General features: G+C 45.0%; 1 protein-coding gene and 1 long non-coding RNA gene across 2 annotated transcripts in view; both read right to left on the bottom strand.

Annotated features, from left to right (window-relative positions):
- The window catches only part of LOC142160069 (uncharacterized), a 34636-nt gene extending 14213 nt beyond the window's left edge, over positions 1-20423 (bottom strand). Inside the window, exons 1-2 of the long non-coding RNA XR_012693051.1 lie at positions 20052-20423; positions 19854-19905 (exon numbers count right to left, since the gene is read on the bottom strand). This is a non-coding gene — a long non-coding RNA (uncharacterized LOC142160069). The remainder of the gene's footprint in view (positions 1-19853; positions 19906-20051) is intronic.
- LOC142159906 (uncharacterized) overlaps positions 1-20538 on the bottom strand; it is a 543776-nt gene that overhangs the window by 455840 nt on the left and 67398 nt on the right. The gene's annotated exons all lie outside the window — the stretch shown is intronic.

Genomic DNA, 20538 nt, shown 5'->3' on the forward strand with positions numbered 1-20538 from the left:
AGCCGGGATCCAGCAGCATAGTTATAACGAAACCAAGAACATCAGGAACAGACCAACAGGTAAATAATACAACTGTGATAACCTGCAAAACATTGCGACTAGATACAGTGAGACTTTCAGGTATCATAGCCCCACACCATTAGCATAAGGGGGCAAATATTGCAACAAAGAAAAAGAAAACAATTTAAATAAAAAAAAATTTTGGGAAAAGAAACACAAGACAAAAACCTGGTGCTGCAAGTCAAGTCCCAGAAGTTTCGGTGGGTCGTGGAGAAGATGATGAGGCCGGTGGGATCGTGTTCCACTCGGTCCTGGGAGGTTGACGCGTCGGCTGTTTAGACGCCCTCTGGGGGAGGGGAGAGGGTACAGGGAGGACGGGGAGTCCTGTAGTGATGCCAAGGTTGGGAAGTAGAGCTTGTGCCTCAGGAAGGGTTCTGGCCATGAGCATAGAACCTTGGTGCCAGATTAGGAGGCGAAAGGGGAAACCCCAGCGATACTTGATTTCTTTTTGGCGGAGAAGTGCAGTTATCGGTTTGAAGTCCCTTCGTTTGGCCAGAGTGAGTGGGGAGAGGTCTTGGAAGATCTGGAGGGTGGCATTATCGTAGGTAATTGAAGGGAGTCGGCGTGCTTCCCGCATAACAGCCTCTTTTGCTGTGAAATAATGCATTCTAAGGATAACGTCCCTGGGTTGAGACGGGTCCTGAGCGCGAGGTCTGAGTGCACGATGGGCCCGATCCAGTAAGAGTTGTTCCTCCGGGATTTGGGGGGAAAGTTGTGTGAAGAGCTTTTTGAGGTAGAGTTCCAAGTGGGCAGACTCCACACTTTCAGGTATCCCCCGAATTCTCATGTTGTTGCGTCTGGCTCTGTTGTCCTGGTCCTCCTGGCCCTCCTGCAGCTGGAGGATGTCTTGGCGGATCTGGTCCAGATCCGTATCATGTGTTTGCTGGTACGTCACCACCTCTTCGACACGGTGTTCCAGATGGTCTGTTCTGTTTCCAATATTCACGATATCCGTCTTCAGGGAGAGGAGGGCCTGTACCGAGGTTTTGACGTCTTTCACCTCTCTGAGGAGGGACAAGAAGTCCCGGCGGGTGATAGGAGAGCAATCGTCTTCGTCAGATCCTGAATCAGAGTGTTCACCAGGTCTAGTCTGGTTTTTTTGCTTGGAAAGGTAGGGGAGAAGGTCTCCCCCTGCAGATTTTTTGCCTTTAGGCATTTTGGTAAGGGGGGCAGGGGAGGATAAGCAGGTGGTACAGGTGAGGGGAGCCCGGTTGTTCCACAGGGTGTAGCTCAGGGTCCAGAGGGACACAATTACATAATTAGAACCAAGTCATTTTAGAGGGTTGAGTCAGGCCACAGAGCAAGAAGGTAAGCAAGTAGCCAGGCTGGTAGAAAGGACCCGTACACCCGGTCAATACTGAGTAAAAAAAAGACTTCAGGCAGGCACAGGGTAGTGGGCCATCCAGGGGGAAGCAATACAGGAGGGGGGCATACAGTAGTTGCCAGTGCTTCTTACCCTTTAGTGGGGTCACAAACCTAGTGCAGCTAGGAATCAGGCTTCCGGGTAGGTCCTCTTTATTGTAGAACCTCAGAAAGGCAGCTGTAGGCGATGTGCAGCCCTAGGGGTCCGGCCAGGAGTCTCAGGTAGGGGGTGATTGATCCCTGACCTGTAAAGCCAGCCAGAGGTAGCGAGGCAGTGCCGCTCAGCGATGTAGCCCCGCCCACCGGAAGTGAGCGTCCCGCGGGTCGCGTCGGCACTCGAGGTCTGGAGCCCCGACCGGAAGTAGGCCTGTCCCCGGGGGGATCCACCGATCATCGGCGTGAGGGAGCCCACAGGCAGTGGAGGGGCAGCGGGGAGCCGCGGAGGTCGCAGGAGAGGTTCGGGAGGAGTGGTCAGCGGGCGTCCGGGGCTCCAAAGAAGCGGGCAGCTGAAGGTGTCAGGTGAGCTGATGGCGCTCAGATGTGCGCTCTGAGTGTCCCGCTTGCCTGGTTGTTCCTTTGAGGCAGCTTTTGGGGATCAGAAAGCCCAGTTTTAGGGTTTTGGATGAGTGGATCCACGGAGCCCTTGGAAGGAACAGCTTTCCGGAATGGCGTCCTGGCCACGCCCCCATTCTGTGTATTTTTAATAACAGAAAATTAAACCACAGCAGCAAGAGCTGTTCCTATGTCTTTCACTGTATGTCACCCTGGGTAACACCCAGCTGATGTTCTGGCAGCAAGGAAGGCATAATAGACTGCAGCCTATTTGCCATAATTTTAGCCAGAAGCTTAAAATCCTGATTAAGAAGCGTGATTGTCCTATAGGAAGAGACAAGTTCCGGATTCCTTTCTGGCTTAAGTAAATAAAATAGTATACGCTTCATTGAGGGTAGGCACTGAAATTTGATGTCTATGAATCTTTGGAAAATGATCAGCAAGAACAGGCATAATATCCATTTTTAAGATCTTATAATAACCACCATTAAGCCCATCTGAGCCCGGAGCTTTGTTAGGTCGAATATCAGCAATATCCAACCTTACTTCTTGTGGCAGGTCTAACAAAATGACTGCTGAAACCCCATTTTGATGTATGTACTTTTATGTGTGTGTTACTTTAAATGCTCATATAACCAAGTGATTTCACAATGCTTATATACTCAAGGACACATCTCCACATATTTTGCTAGGGTGGTGTCCCTGTGCCTACTGCTCACGTGCAAACTTCTTATCAGTATTATACCAATAGAAAGTACGAACAATCATGTTTATACCTTATATGCAAATTATTCCAGGGACCCTTGTTTCCTGCTCAATAAAAGCTAGGAATCAGCGACATAACCCTGTTTCAGCTTGGACCACAGCAGGGGTGCCAAGTATTCGGTTAGTTTCCAGTTGTTTACTCCTAGCTTTCGGACTTAGGATCAGTGACCGAACATATTTTACTGGAAAAGTTATTGGCTAAATATCACTTTTTATTTACTCTTTGTATCATATTACTCCTTGTTATATTATTATTTTATTTTATATTCTTTACATGAAATAAACAATACACTTGTTAGACAGCCTGGGAGTCATGTGTTATTAATCCACTATAACCCGAACCTGCTATTTTCTACTGGGAACACTCCAGCATCTGTAATTTCAGCATATCTCACTGAGAGATAGACAATTTAGGAAGCTTCACTTCTATAAGAAATTTTTGAAGCCTTGCTTCATCAAAAGAGGGTGCTGTATAGAGGTTATTATAATATTGATGAAATTGCTTATCAATATCATGTGAAGAAATACATCTCTCCCCTGTGGATTGGTTTACAACAGAAGTAATAAATGCTCTTGGTTATCACTGACTCGCCATATGAGCTAAAAGCCTTCCTGTTTTGTTCCCCCATCGATAACATTTATTAGTACCATATACTATTTGCATAATTCAATAAGAAGGTCTCAAGCTGAGATTTACACTTTTTATAATTCTCCAGATTAAAAGTACTTAGATTTTCCTTAAATTTACTGTAACATATATTCCTTGCTGAATGTAAATTTTGGTAATAAACTCTATATTCCTTATCTTCAGCTATAGAATCAGCTGTTGGCGACTTTTATGCCCCAGACGCCGTAGCAGTTGTTGACCCCGCTCTGTGATTTTACGTGGTCTTCCGCTTCATGGCGGAGTTGCTGTTGTTTCTAAACACTTCCACTTTCTAATAATTACACTTACAGGTGACCGTGAAATATCCAGCAGGGATGAAATTTCACGAACTGTCTGATTGCAAATGTGGCATCCTATCACAGTACCAGGCTTGAAGTCACTGAGCTCTTCAAAATGACCCACATAGCATCACAAATGTTTGCAAATGGAGACTGCATGGCTAGGTGCTTGATTTTATACACCTCAGGCAAAGGGTCTGATTGAAACACCCTCAATTCAATAATTAACAGGTGTGGCCAAATACTTTTGTCCATATAGTGTATATAGAGCTCCATGTACTACAATCCCCAGAGTATTATATATAAACCCAGTGGTCGAAGTGGAATTTTAGTGCTGGTATGGAATTTCCAGTTTGCGCTCCTTTAGAGATTTTAAAAGGGAGAAATTAATTGTAGATGCATTTTAACACCATACAGTATAATATAAACATATTAAATGATGCAAGGCTATCCACCCTGTGTCCCCCATCTCTCCTCCATGTTTTCTTTGTGTACTTACATTTTCTCTCTTATCGCCATATTATAATAAAACTATCCAAAATATCTCCCTTATATCTTCCATGTTACCCTTTATCTTTCCCTTGTTTCCTTTCCCTGTTCCTATGTGCATTTATCTTCATTGCAGGTCCCCCTTCTCCCTCCCTCCCTGCTCTCTGTGGCAGAATGGACCTCCTATGCCACCTTGTCTGCTGTGTTGGTGGGGACTGGCTGGGCTTGCCTTGCCACTGTCCCATTTATTTATCCCAAATGCGCCGCTTCTGTTGCAGTAGGAGCCTGCTGTCACCACTAGGCTCCTCAGCGGCACCTAGAACCGCATCCTTCTGGGTAACTCCAGCTGCTACTGTATCCCCTTGCTGGTACACCTGGGCTGGTACACCTACCCTCTTGCCTTCAGATCAGGGTTGCTGTGGAAGGTTCCCACTGACCCTGGCCCATCATACTGGCCAGAGCTGCAGGGTAGCAGGCAGACTGTTGGTGCAGGGTCCCAACTGGTTACACGGCTTCCCAATCTCAGAACAGCCGGATAACGGATTAGATTTGGTCTAATCTGCAGGTCACAGGAACTACAGCAGAGTAAGTAGTTGTCAAAGCAAGTTCTTGAAGCAGTGATGTTTTATTAGCTCAAGGGTCCTAATAAGAACAGTAACATATACTAGTTTGAGGTACTTGTGATATCCAGAAGTACAGATGGTATAATACACTACATGGTAAGACAGTGCTCGTTTTTATACAGTTTTGGACACAGCCTGGCAGGGGGTAAACCAGTCCCCTTTTCCGCCCAGGCCCCAAGACGTCGGAAATATTTCATTCAAAGATTAACATCAGGATTTACCATTGGATTTTAAATGCAATGCAAAGTTAACAAAATTTAAACTAATCTGGTATATCCTAATACTTGTATCCTGAGTATACACGAAATACAACAGAAAACAGAATATAATAAAACCAATACATTTGCAAGGATATAAATGAGCAAACTGCTAATAATTTAAGTATATTTAATACAATTAGTTATTTATAAATGATCCAGCCACACTCTCCCCTGTGCATCAACATCCTGCTTCTCACGCTCCTTCCTTACTCTTTGATGCTCTCCATCTATCCCAGTTCCTACTCCTATTATTCCCTTTTACTGGTTAATTTACACTTTTGCCTCTCCATCATCACATTGTAGCCTCGTTCATCACACTATGCCCCTCCTTTATCTCCACACTGTTCCCCCTCCTTCATCACACTGCAGCCTCGTTCATCACACTGTGCCCCCTCCTTCATCACATTGTAGCCTCGTTCATCACACTGTGCCCCCTCCTTCATCACACTGCAGCCTCCTTCATCACACTGTGCCCCCTCCTTCATCACATTGTAGCCTCGTTCATCACACTATGCCCCTCCTTCATCTCCACACTGTTCCCCCTCCTTCATCACACTGCAGCCTCGTTCATCACACTGTGCCCCCTCCTTCATCACACTGCAGCCTCCTTCATCACACTGTGCCCCCTCCTTCATCACATTGTAGTCTCGTTCATCACACTGTGCCCCCTCCTTCATCACACTATGCCCCCTCCTTCATCACCACACTGTTCCCCCTCCTTCATCACACTGCAGCCTCCTTCATCACACTGCAGCCTCCTTCATCACACTGTGCCCCTTCCTTCATCACACTATGCCCCCTCCTTCATCACCACACTGTGCCCCCTCCTTCATCACACTATGCCCCCTCCTTCATCACCACACTGTGCCCCTTCCTTCATCACACTGCAACCTCCTTCATCACACTGCCCCCTCCTTCATCACATTGTAGTCTCGTTCATCACACTGTGCCCCCTCCTTCATCACATTGTAGCCTCGTTCATCACACTATGCCCCTCCTTCATCTCCACACTGTTCCCCCTCCTTCATCACACTGTGCCCCCTCCTTCATCACATTGTAGTCTCGTTCATCACACTGTGCCCCCTCCTTCATCACACTGCAGCCTCCTTCATCACACTGTGCCCCCTCCTTCATCACACTGCAGCCTCCTTCATCACACTGCAACCTCCTTCATTACACTGCAGCCTCCTTCATTACACTGTACCCCCTCCATTATCACATTGTAGTCTCGTTCATCACACTGTGCCCCCTCCTTCATCTCCACACTGTTCCCCCTCCTTCATCACACTGCAGCCTCCTTCATCACACTGTGCCCCCTCCTTCATCACATTGTAGCCTCGTTCATCACACTATGCCCCCTCCTTCATCACCACACTGTTCCCCCTCCTTCATCACACTGCAGCCTCCTTCATCACACTGCAGCCTCCTTCATCACACTGTGCCCCTTCCTTCATCACACTATGCCCCCTCCTTCATCACCACACTGTGCCCCCTCCTTCATCACATTGTAGCCTCGTTCATCACACTGTGCCCCCTCCTTCATCACACTGCAGCCTCCTTCATCACACTGTGCCCCCTCCTTCATCACATTGTAGTCTCGTTCATCACACTGTGCCCCCTCCTTCATCACACTGCAGCCTCCTTCATCACACTGCAACCTCCTTCATCACACTGCAACCTCCTTCATTACACTGCAGCCTCCTTCATTACACTGTACCCCCTCCTTCATCACATTGTAGCCTCGTTCATCAAACTGCAGCCTCCTTCATCACACTGTGCCCCCTCCTTCATCACATTGTAGTCTCGTTCATCACACTGTGCCCCCTCCTTCATCACACTGCAGCCTCCTTCATCACACTGCAACCTCCTTCATCACACTGCAACCTCCTTCATCACACTGCAGCCTCCTTCATCACTGTTCCCCCTCCTTCATCACACTGCAGCCTCCTTCATCACACTGCAACCTCCTTCATCACACTGCAACCTCCTTCATTATACTGCAGCCTCCTTCATTACACTGTACCCCCTCCTTCATCACATTGTAGCCTCGTTCATCACACTGTGCCCCCTCCTTCATCAAACTGCAGCCTCCTTCATCACACTGTGCCCCCTCCTTCATCACATTGTAGTCTCGTTCATCACACTGTGCCCCCTCCTTCATCACATTGTAGCCTCGTTCATCACACTGTGCCCCCTCCTTCATCACACTGCAGCCTCCTTCATCACACTGTGCCCCCTCCTTCATCACATTGTAGTCTCGTTCATCACACTGTGCCCCCTCCTTCATCACACTGCAGCCTCCTTCATCACACTGCAACCTCCTTCATCACACTGCAACCTCCTTCATCACACTGCAGCCTCCTTCATCACTGTTCCCCCTCCTTCATCACACTGCAGCCTCCTTCATCACACTGCAACCTCCTTCATCACACTGCAACCTCCTTCATTATACTGCAGCCTCCTTCATTACACTGTACCCCCTCCTTCATCACATTGTAGCCTCGTTCATCACACTGTGCCCCCTCCTTCATCAAACTGCAGCCTCCTTCATCACACTGTGCCCCCTCCTTCATCACATTGTAGTCTCGTTCATCACACTGTGCCCCCTCCTTCATCACACTGCAACCTCCTTCATCACACTGCAGCCTCCTTCATCACTGTTCCCCCTCCTTCATCACACTGCAGCCTCCTTCATTACACTGCAGCCTCCTTCATCACACTGTACCCAATCCTTCAACGCACTGTGCCTCCTCCTTCATCACACTGTGTCCCCTCCATATTACACTATACACCCTCCATATATCACACGTTTGCCCTCTGTTCTGTACTTACTATGACCTTCTTTTTTTCTGTCTTCTTCCTCTTCTTCTTTTCTTTTGTGTTTTGGATCGTCTCTGTTCTCTGCTCCCTTCTTGCTCTCGGCGTGATGTCATCACGTATTACAATCCCCAGAATAATATATATAGACCTCCATGTACTACAATCCCCAGAGTAATTATGTCCCGGACATTCTGGGAGAGTGGGCAAGTATGACAAACTGAATACAATTTGATCATCCTTGCCCAATCTGCCTTAATAGATAACAGTGTGTTGTACTTATAGTTAAGTGTTGTCTTCTGGGTAGGTGCCATGTTATTTATGCAGTGCTAGTTTCTGAGACAAGGTTTGTCTTCAGGAAAACGGGCGACATAGAATCCGGGTTTTTAAATCTGCATAGGATAACTCTAGTGTTTCAATCAGACTCCAGCAGAACAAAGATCGGAGACAACATTATCAGTTGTAACTAGTTTCCCTTTTCCGTAAGGACCTTTTGGCGAAGGGGAACTAGCCAGCTCAGTAGCTCATGTTGCGGACCTTAGAGGCTGATCCACAGCACCACAGCCAACCGCGTGCACCACACCGCTGGGTACACTCTGTACTTTTTAGTGTTTGGCTGCTGGGGAAGGGAAATATAAGACCTGTCACTCACTCCCCCACCTGGAATATGAAGAAGAGTAGAACTTGGCCAACTGGGTGTAAGAGCAGCAACAGGGGTTGGGAGTAGCTCACAACACAGTTAACAAACAGATGTGGTCACAGGTGCACCAAGGTTTGGCGCCAGCCACGGCAGGACCACATTGCGTGGGACAGAGGGTGCTGGGCCGGATGAAGAAGCCATGCAATAAATTCAGTAAGAGCTGGCTGGTGACGCCACATGTAGTCCGGAGGTGCATGTATCCAGATGGGACTTTATATAAGCTGGTGCCCGAGCATGGAGTTGGACGGTTGAGGGTACTGCGCGGGAATATGCTGAAAACCTGTTTATTCGAGCAATCGTACCCGGAAGTGCCAACCCACCAAAGGAGATGGCAGACTTCTGGTTCATTCCGGCACTAGTAGAAGATGTAGTAATTCCCCAGCTGCCGCAGATGCAGTCACCCAGACTCCTCTTCCAATCCCAGTAAAATACAGCCCTTTGGGCCCCCTGCCCGCCACTGTGCCTCAAAGTATGTCGCAGAGGACGAACCTGGGTTGTCCTAGCAACCAGTATGCTGATTACGTGTGGTCTTGCCCCCTCTTTGTAGGGACTACAAAGGACAAAAAAGAGGGAAATGTAATCTGTTGCCCGGCTGTCCTGTGTTGAACCCAACGTCTCTGTGTCAACGCTCTGCCCGCTACCTAGCAGTCCTGAACCATAGTAAGCAGTCAGGAGGTGCCAGCCCACGGCAAAAAGGCGCTACAGCAGCTATACCAGCCACCCAGAAGTAAGTGGTTCCAGGTGCCGGTGAAGGAGCCTGGTGGTGGGAGCACAATTCTCCTACAATTGTGTAGTTGGCATTTGCAGTCGGTGAGGGTTTGGTGACAGGTGACACCAGTAGGAGTGGTCTGTAACAGGTGATGACTGACGGTGAGAAAGGAACCCAAATAAACTGTGTAAGGTCCCTTTCCCAAGGACCACACCCAAAGACCGGACGGCAAAGTAAACCCATCCGGTCACAGTAACATCCAACTGAATTGTAGATTTAACCATATTTAAGAATCAAATAACGTTATAGGTACCATGTATTTCACACCCCACATTACCACGTAAGATCAATGCATATCACAGATGTATCATTTTGATGCGGTACAAAGGCCATCATTCAGCAAAGCTGAAATCTGCAGCAGTCAGAAATGACAGAGGTGTACATGGTAACCTTCACTAATACCACAGGTGATAATCCCATCTGATGCCGTGCAATAATAAATGTCTGTACATCAAGGGCAGTACAATTTTGTATTCATTTTAACACATTTATCATCTATATATAAGCCAAGTGAAAGGATGACACTTTCTACAGAGATTACACTCTGCCATTACTTAATTGGGCCTGTGGATCTTTCCGTCACAATTAGTTGCGAGTTGTTTTTTTTCAGTGTTTTTGTTTAATTTAATAAGAGGAAACACAGAGATGTGATCCTCAGCAATGCATATGAATAAATCTCGGTTTGTTCAAACTGTATGTTATTAAAATTTAAACCATTTGCCAGCGAGTTTGCATTGGCTAAGGCTAATGCCCAACAATCATTGACATCATCCTGTTTCTGGCTACATGCCTAATTAATCTCCAGAGCAGAGTATTCACCACTACAACATATACATGTAAGATGTTTTTTTTTTTTTTTTTTTTATAAATTCTTTTTATTGAGGTAGAAAATAAAATACACGTAATTTTTAGCATGTTTCAACAGTCTAGGCACAGCGATAAACATATAATAGAAAAGCATGATAACAGTTTGATCACTTACATAGTAGTATGTTCAGCCAATAAAGTCCTTGTAGGAATAGCATACCTAATAAAGAGGTTTATAAGTAAAGATTAGCAGATCAGTCCTTAATAGATGGTGTAATCGGGGGGTCATTGATACACATCCTCAGTCCATACCAGGACGCATTATGAAAGCTTCTCCAAATCTGAATCCTAAGGGCATGTGGGAGAAGATCTATCATACTCTCCCAGGTGTCAAAAAACTTTAGTCTCCTTAGTCCAGGAGGCTTCAATCTAATCCATACGCAGGATATGGTATAATTTTCCTTAAAAATTAAGAGTGGTGGAGGGTTATTTTGAGCCCAAACCTGGAGGACACTCTTTCTGTCCGACGCCGGAATGGCCAACAACAATTTACGACAACCTATACTAATCTTACAATTTTTTGGCAAGATCCCAAAAATCCCCCACTCCAGGCCCGGCGCTCCCATTAGGCAGCGTTAGGCAGCTGCCTAGGGCACCGGGCTCTGGGGGGCGCCACTGAAATATTCCACGTTGTATAATGCTGTGCGGCGGCCACGAAGTTTACTTTCCATGGCCGCCGCACAGCTGCAGGTCCATGGTGGGGGTGTGGTGATTGACCGCCGCCCCCACCGACGATAGGACGCCCCTCACTGACTGTCGGGAGTGACGTCATCTTCACGTCCCGACAGTCAGTGAGTAGCCCGGCAGAGAAGAGCAGCTGCAGCATGAAGGAAAATTTCAGCAGATAAGTAAAAAGGGGAGCATTGTTTAGCAGGGAGAAAGAGCATTGTTTAAGCAGGGGGGGAGAGAATTGTTTAAGCAGGGGGGAGAGCATTGTTTCAGCAGGGGGGGAGAGCATTGTTTAAGCAGGAGGGAGAGCATTGTTTAAGCAGGGGGGAGCATTGTTTAAGCAGGGGGGAGAGCATTGTTTAAGCAGGGGGGGGAGAGCATTGTTTAAGCAGGGGGGAGGAGCACTGTTTAAGCAGGGGGGAGAGCACTGTTTAGCAGATGGGGGAGAGCACTGTTTATCAGAGGGGGAAGAGCATTGTTTATCAGAGGGAGGGGAGCATTGTTTAGCGGGGAGGAGAGCATTGTTTAGCAGAGGGGGGAGAGCATTGTTTAGCAGGCGGGGAGCATTGTTTAAGCAGGGGGGAGGAGAGCATTGTTTAAGCAGGGAGGGAGAGCATTGTTTAAGCAGGGAGGGAGAGCATTGTTTAGCAGGGGGAGAGCATTGTTTAGCAGGCGGGGAGCATTGTTTAAGCAGGGGGGAGGAGAGCATTGTTTAAGCAGGGAGGGAGAGCATTGTTTAGCAGGGGGGAGAGCATTATTTAGCAGGGGGGTAATGGTGTGCTGCGGGGGGTGCATTGTTGAGCAGGGGAAACATTGTTGAGCAGGGTCGGGGTGGTGTGCTGCGGGGGGTACATTAAGTGGGGAGGGCAGGTGTGCTGCAAGGGGGGGGCATTGCTAACCAGGGGGGCATTGTTAACCAGGGGGGTGCTGTGGGGGCCACATTATGATGCAGGGGGGCCACATTGTGATGTAGGGGAAGCAGTGTGATGAAGGTACATGTCAGGGCATAATACATAGAAAAGAACTCAATTAATCACAAAAATTGTGTTATCGGCTTATTGTGTCAAGTTTTTTTCCCCGGAATCTAATACCTGTATACCACTCCTCTAGAAATTGTGTGCTTGCCACTGGACAATAGTGGATTCTGGACAGGGTTCTGCATGAAACATCACTGCATCTGGACCGCTGGTGGAGGTAAGGCTTATCTTTTTTTTTTGTTAATAAAATCAAGTTTGTGACGGTCTGGGAAGTGGGTATTTGGTGTGTGTCGGGGAGGGAGTGGGTGGTGGTTTGAAACTTTGCCTAGGCTGTCTCACTTTAGTCTCCTTAGTCCAGGAGGCTTCAATTTAATCCATATGCAGGATATGGAATATTTTTCCTTAAAAATTGAGAGTGGTGGAGGGTTATTCTGGGCCCAGACCTGGAGGACACTCTTTCTGTACGTCGCCGAAATGGCCAACGACAATTTACGACAACCTATACTAATCTTACAATCTTTTGGTAAGATCCCAAAAATCCCCCACTCTGGCGAGAAAGGGGCATAAGCCACCGAGTGAGCTATTGAGAACCTCCATACCTAGGTTTAGAACTTTTTAATAAGTGGGCATTCCCAAAAACAAAGTATTGGTTCCGCCCAAGGAGAACCACATTTGGGGCAGCAATGAGAGTCTGAAAGGCCAATACGAAAGCAGCGTGAAGGGGAGAGATAAGCTCTGTGATAAATGTTAAAAAAAACATTTCTGCATATGTCATAGCTGGTAATACTCTGAGGCATCTAAAGCTTTTAATAGGATATCGGTCAGGAAATCTATCTTGCTATTGAGATAGGCCTGTATTAGATTTAGTATGGTCAAAGTGAGCTCTGAGCAGAGAGTAATGGTGTGATCTAGCTTTGTGTTTCAGGGTTGGTTGTAACAATGTCCTCTTCTACGTTTTATTCTGATCACGTGGATAAAATTTGCTTGGTTATAGGAGCCGAGAGAGGGGTACATTTCTGATGCTTGAGCATAAGTTATGGGTCTGTGTGAGGACCTATCTATCAAAGGATGGATCATGCATATGCCCAGTTTGCACCATGTTTCAAAGGGGTATAAAGCCATGCAGTCTTGAAAATCAGGGTTGCAGAGCAGAGGGAGATACGGTGATGCGTGTGGTTTGAGAGGAAACATATGGCATATTTGATACCAGAGTTTTTGTGCGCACAAACCAGTAGTCTGCAATATAAAACAGCACACAGAAAGCTCTGTTATCCGTTTACAGTGGCAGGTAAATTATTCCACTTGCTGGTCCTTGTGATAACCAGTGACAACATAACTATACCTCTTAGCATTCAATTAATCAGAGTTATTTTCACCACTGTAACTGACGTTATCAAACTTTCGTAATATAACTTGATGAATTAATACCTTAAAGGAGCAAAAGCACATAAGAAAACTCCAGAACGTGTCCTTTCACCCTATGGAGCGCTGCTGTGTGAGAAGTCATAGAGATATGTCCATCCAGGGCCGTCAAGAGGAACTTGGGACCCCAGCTTGCCCCCCATGCAGGCCGGGCCCCAGTAATTTGTACCCACCCCCCCCCCCCCTCCCCATCTCAGGGCCCTTGTGTCCATCCAGAAGTCACAAGCACTATTTGAACGCTTCCTTAACCAGGCGAGCTTTCAGCAGGGTCTTGCAGTTAGAGAGAGAATACTTGGTAGACATTCAGGTGAAGAGTTCCGGGGTAAGGTGCACCTTACAGGAAGGGTTGTAGTCCTGAGAGCTGTGGTAACCTAGGAAGAGAAGGAAGATTGGCGAGATCCGAGAGTTGGGATGTAGTGAGATTGTAAGTGTAGATCTAACAAGTGGAAAAGGATTGGAGAAATACTTTAGTAGTTAATGCATAATATAATAGGTAGACAAGGTTATTTCAGTAAGAATAAGGCAGATAATGACCAAGAGGAGAGAGGTTATTCTTGTAGCAGAAATTTCGAAAAGATTGTATGGGACATTTTCATTGCAGCAAGATGGAGGTTGCAGCAGCTTTCCTGGACCTTGATGATCGTATTAGGCACCAATATGAAGTGACAAATGCAATTGAAAACAGGGGCATTTGGTGAAGCTGATGAGCATTGAGCTCAGAGGGATGCCGGGGACCAAGCTGCAGGGTGCGGGAAGGGGTTCATGTGAGGGAAAATCTTGTGGAAGGAGGGGACACTCGCACGACAGAGCCGGTGGTGGGCGGAGATGGTGCGAGTGACAGAGGATTGTCTGGTGAGTAGGGGGCACGAGAAGGAAAAGCTGTTGTACAGGGGTGGCACATGACAGAGAATGGTGGGTAGAGGGGAAGAAAGAAATCACATGGCCTTTACTCATACACCTATACCCTCATACTCACCAGCTTCTCCCTTACATGCCACCCTGTCAAACACATGCCCCTCTACCCAACAGTTTTAACCTCACTTTTTCACCATTACCAGCCAGCTTTTCCCTCACATACCCCCAGACCAGCAGCTATTACCTATCATATCCCCCCTGCACACCAGATATTCCTTGAAATTCCCCCCGAGAGCCAGCTTGTCTCTCACATGTCCCCACGCACACCAGCTGGTCTCTCACATGCCCTCCGCATGCCAGCTTGTCTCTCACACCCCCCCGCACGCATGCCACCTTGTCTCTCACATGTCCCCCAGCACACCAGCTTGTCTCTCACATGTCCCCCAGCACGCCAGTGTGTCTCTCACATGTCCCCCTGCACGCCAGTGTGTCTCTCACATGTCCCCCTGCACGCCAGCGTGCCTCTCACATGTCCCCCTGCACGCCAGCTTGTCTCTCACTAACCATTCTTTAGCCCCCCGTTATTATCCTACCTTCATGTTTTACCAAGATATGTTACTTATTCCCCAAACCATTCTTTATCCCCCCATTATTATCCTACCTCCATGTTTTACTAATATATGTCACTCATCCCCCTAACCATTCTATATCCCCCCATTATTATCCTACCTCCATGTTGTACTAAGATATATTACTTATCCCCCTAACCATACTTTATCCTCCAGTTATTATCCTACCTCCATGTTTTACTAATATATGTTACTGATCCCCCTAACCATTCTTTAGCCTCCAGTTATTATCGTACCTCCATGTTTTACTAAGATATGTTACTGATCCCCCTAACCATTCTTTATCCCCAGTTATTATCCTACCTCCATGTTTTACTAAGATATGTTACTGATCCCCCTAACCATTCTTTATCCCCAGTTATTATCCTACCTCCATTTTTTACTAAGATATGTTACTGATCCCTCTAACCATTCTTTATCCCGTTATTATCCTACCTCCATGTTTAACTAAGATATGTTACTGATCCCCCTAACCATTCTATATCCCCAGTTATTATCCTACCTCCATGTTTAACTAAGATATGTTACTGATCCCCCTAACCATTCTATATCCCCAGTTATTATCCTACCTCCATGTTTTACTAAGATATGTTACTGACCCACTTAACCATTCTTTATCCCCAGTTATTATCCTACCTCCATGTTTTACTAAGATATGTTACTGATCCCCCTAACCATTCTTTATCCCCAGTTATTATCCTACCTCCATGTTTTACTTAGATATGTTACTGATCCCCCTAACCATTCTTTATCCCCAGTTATTATCCTACCTCCATTTTTTACTAAGATATGTTACTGATCCCCCTAACCATTCTTTATCCCGTTATTATCCTACCTCCATGTTTAACTAAGATATGTTACTGATCCCCCTAACCATTCTATATCCCCAGTTATTATCCTACCTCCATGTTTTACTAAGATATGTTACTGATCCCCCTAACCATTCTTTATCCCCAGTTATTATCCTACCTCCATGTTTTACTAAGATATGTTACTGATCCCCCTAACCATTCTTTATCCCCAGTTATTATCCTACCTCCATGTTTTACTTAGATATGTTACTGATCCCCCTAATCATTTTTTATCCCCAGTTATTATCCTACCTCTATGTTTTACTAATATATGTTACTGATCCCCCTAACCATTCTTTATTCCCCATTATTATCGTACCTCCATGTTTTACTAATATATGTTACTGATCCCCCTAACCATTCTTTATCCCCCAGTTATTATCCTACCTCCATGTTTTATTAATATATGTTACTGATCCCCCTAACCATTCTTTATCCCCCGTTATTATCCTACCTCCATGTTATACTAAGATATGTTACTGATCCCCCTAACCATTCTTTACTCCCCAGTTATTATCCTACCTCCATGTTTTACTAAGATATGTTACTGATCCCCCTAACCATTCTTTATCCCCCAGTTATTATTGTACCTCCATGTTTTACTAAGATATGTTACGGATCCCCCTAATCATTCTTTATCCCCAGTTATTATCCTACCTCCATGTATTACTAAGATATGTTACTGATCCCCCTAATCATTCTTTATCCCCAGTTATTATCCTACCTCTATGTTTTACCAATATATGTTACTGATCCCCCTAACCATTCTTTATCCCCCGTTATTATCGTACCTTCATGTTTTACTAAGATATGTTACTGATCCCCCTAACCATTCTTTATCCCCCAGTTATTATCCTACCTCCATGTTTTACTAAGATATGTTACTGATCCCCCTAACCATTCTTTATTCCCAGTTATTATCCTACCTCCATGTTATACTAAGATATGTTACTGATCCCCCTAACCATTCTTTATCCCCCAGTTATTATCATACCTCCATGTTTTACTAAGATGTTACTGATCCCCCTAACCATTCTTTATCCCCAGTTATTATCCTACCTCCATGTTTTACTAAGATATGTTACTGATCCCCCTAACCATTCTTTATCCCCCAGTTATTATCCTACCTCCATGTTTTACTAAGATATGTTACTGATCCCCATAACCATTCTTTATCCCCCAGTTATTATCCTACCTCCATGTTTTACTGAGATATGTTACTAATCCCCCTAACCATTCTTTATCCCCAGTTATTATCCTACCTCCATGTTTTACTGAGATATGTTACTGATCCCCCTAACCATTCTTTACCCCCCAGTTATTATCCTACCTCCATGTTTTACGAACATGTGTTACTGATCCCCATAACCATTCTGTATCTCTCAGTTATTATCCTACCTCCATGTTTTACTAAGATATGTTACTGATCCCCCTAACCATTCTTTATCCCCCAGTTATTATTGTACCTCCATGTATTACTAAGATATGTTACGGATCCCCCTAATCATTCTTTATCCCCAGTTATTATCCTACCTCCATGTATTACTAAGATATGTTACTGATCCCCCTAACCATTCTTTATCCCCCATTATTATCCTACCTCCATGTTTTACTAATATATGTTACTGATCCCCAGTTATTATCCTACCTCCATGTTTTACTGAGATATGTTACTGATCCCCCTAACCATTCTTTATCCCGTTATTATCCTACCTCCAAAAATAAAATTTCTCATCTCTAGCCCTCGCTGTAGTTTGTACTCTCAATTTTATCTTTATAGTTACTGTCACTTATGTTGTTCCCATTAACTTCTCTTGTCCATAGTTGCTACATTCTTCTTACTGTTTCAGCTATCTGCTGTGCTTTCAATAAACGGTATAAATATAAATATATATATATATATATCAAAACTAAACAAAATTAAAGACTAAATTGTTTTGATTTATCTTTTATTAGATGTGCTAAATAGACTCTAGCGAAGTGTATATAGCACCTTCCTCTCCTGCCATTTTCAGACATAGTAGGTACTTTATATGTGATGGTCTCTCTCCACCTTGCCACTAACTTGATGTCATCAGCAGGGTCTGATTAAGGGTTTCAGCCGCCCTAGGCTAATACACCGGTTGCTGCCCCCACCCCATCTCCCACCACCACCAGCGACTTCATTAACCCCCCGCAGCCACTTAATCACTCCCCCCTAGTCATCTCCCTCCTCCTTCCCTCTGATATTTAACAAATAGAACTTACCTTGATGTCTTCTGCTCCTCTTTTCTCCGGCACTTCAGTCTTCTTGACAGGCAGGTTATAGCAAATCTGATGCTGTTAGCTGCCCTGTCTGTGTGGGCTCAGTGAATAGTGTGGTCATGTGAGATGTGATAATCTCACCACACTAAACAGCGCACTACAGCCGCTCTGGAAGGGCAGCTAACAGCATCGGATTTGCGGTTAGCTGCCTGCATCAGAACAAATTGTGGTATAAACAGCGCAAACTGGCTCTATGGGGGGGTGTTAAACTAATTAAATATACTTTATCATCAAATTGGATAAAAAAACAGAATACATTGCTGCACTAAATAAAATTTGAATAACTATTTAATAAGCATAAAAAGTTAAAGAACAATTAGACTTCAAATATACGCATTTCAAATAATATATACATTAATTTATAAACTGCAGCTGCACCTTCACTATTAAACCAGAATTTATCTCATATTAAACTTTGAATATAAAATAACGCAGCTTGAACATCCGGATATCACAGACATCTGCATTTACTTGACATGACATAAAACCATAGTAATTAGTCAAAACAAACTTTCTTAGATATTAAAATGTCCAAATTTCAACCCAATTGGTAATAGTATACAGATTAAGGGGCACATTTATCAATCATCGGCAAAAGTGAGAAATAGTTATCAATCCTTATCGCATGGATAAGGATTGAACTATTTCTCAAATTTATGAACAACAGATCACAGAAACAGCAGTTCCGAAAAACTGCTGTTACTGTGATAAAAAAAATAAATCATACTTACCCCCCTCTTCGGAAGCGCTGTCTCCGGATCTCCTCCTCGTTCTTTTCAATCTTCAATAGCACATGCGCACAAAGATCCCTGCTCTGTCTCTGCAACTATCGTTGCAGAGAGAGAGCTGTGAGTGACAGGGAGGGATCATGTGATCCCTCCACATATGCGCTGTCCAGCTCTGCTCTTCGAAACAGAGCTGACAGCATTGGATTTTTTCAATTATGATAATGTACGCCAGCTTCAGCTGACGTACATTATCATGACAAGTTTCTGAAAAAAATGTTTTTTCGGAACTTGTTAGATTTGAGCTGGGAGCAGTCACCATACTGTTGAATGGTGACTGCTCCCAAAAACGAAGAGGAGTGCAAAGCAGCAGCTATCCATGATATCTGCTGCGATGCACCTTTGATAAATTTGCGGAGGACACCCAGGGAGCTTAATTTGCCGGTAAGAGCACTATCGTGCTTTCTTAAATATGCCCCTAAGACACTCAATAGAAACGAAAAAATAAGAGATCAGAATTCCTTTACATAAGGGAGCGATATCCCACTTCCAAGTGACTTCTTTGAAGATGGTTATATTTAAAGAATAACGACCAACAAATATACACTCCAAATTATCAAGCCTACGTTGTTCAATACTGGAATAGATAAGGAGGAGGAAGTGAAATAACACTTACAACCTCCTCGCGGCTCTCCGACAGTAGCTGGATTCGGTGGTAAGGTGCGCACCTCTAATCTGCCCGGCCAGAAACACAGATAGGTCTCAAATGGTCCTCGGAAGTTAGTTCCTATTAGCGTGTTAGTATAAAATATATAGCACATTAAGAAAAAAATGCTTGTTAAAGAGTGCGCCCCCCAGACCCAGCGCCCCAGGCTGCAGCCTGATCATCAGGGTTGAATTGAGTGGCACAAATTACTTTCTCGACTGTATTATGTTGACAAGATGACGTAGTACCAGGACCAGCCATACAAGGACTCATAGCGACTGCCCTCTGGCTGATGGCAGGAGTTACAGGGATATTAGTCTCTAATAAGTTTTCCTGTTACAAACCACCAGGCTGTTACCAAAGTACTTTACATTTCTCCAAAGCATGTGAGACCGTCTGTCTGTGGATATCTAATGTTACCACCTATCATTAATGTAATGTATGTACTGACTAACACCCGTTACACCTGAACCCTCCATTCATACATTGTTACAATGTGAATTTACCGCACAGCAGTTATCTTCCCACAATACATATTCTTTTGCTTTTGGTCGTTACCTGTCAAGTAAAGAAATATAAAGGTTCTGTTACCACAGAGAGTTATACAAGACCTATGTATAATATTTGGTCAGCATGAAAAACAAGCAGTAAAAACCCCTTAAGAGCACTTGTTACATTTACCTTACTGTTATTGTCCCCCTCACCTGTATTGTGTTGCTTTTGAAGCACTGCAGTCTGACAGTGATAAGTAAATTCATTGCTGGGACAGGACCTACTCTGAAATTCACTATGTGATCATAAAATGACTACAGCACAAGTAGGAAGATCACTGTCCAGTACTAACTATATATCATGTAGTGATAGCACTAGAACACACAGCACATACACTGCAGCTTGGGGAACACCTCTCTGGGAGTAATGTCTGTACAGCAGATCACACTGAATAACCCTGACAGAGAAGACAATTCCTCCATCTGCAGTCACTGTACCTAGATCACTGCTCTGTCTGATCCCCATCACTGTCATAGATACACAGGGACACTGCAGCCTCCCCTGTGTACCACGTGACTACAGCTGTCACATGACCTGTTGATGTCACCATTACTGTCATAGATACACAGGGACACTGCAGCCTCCCTGTCTACCACGTGATTACAGCTGTCACATGACCCGGTGATGTCACCATCACTG

This window comes from Mixophyes fleayi, chromosome 6, assembly GCF_038048845.1.
Source record: "Mixophyes fleayi isolate aMixFle1 chromosome 6, aMixFle1.hap1, whole genome shotgun sequence".
In the NCBI taxonomy this organism is placed as follows: Eukaryota; Metazoa; Chordata; class Amphibia; order Anura; family Limnodynastidae; genus Mixophyes; species Mixophyes fleayi.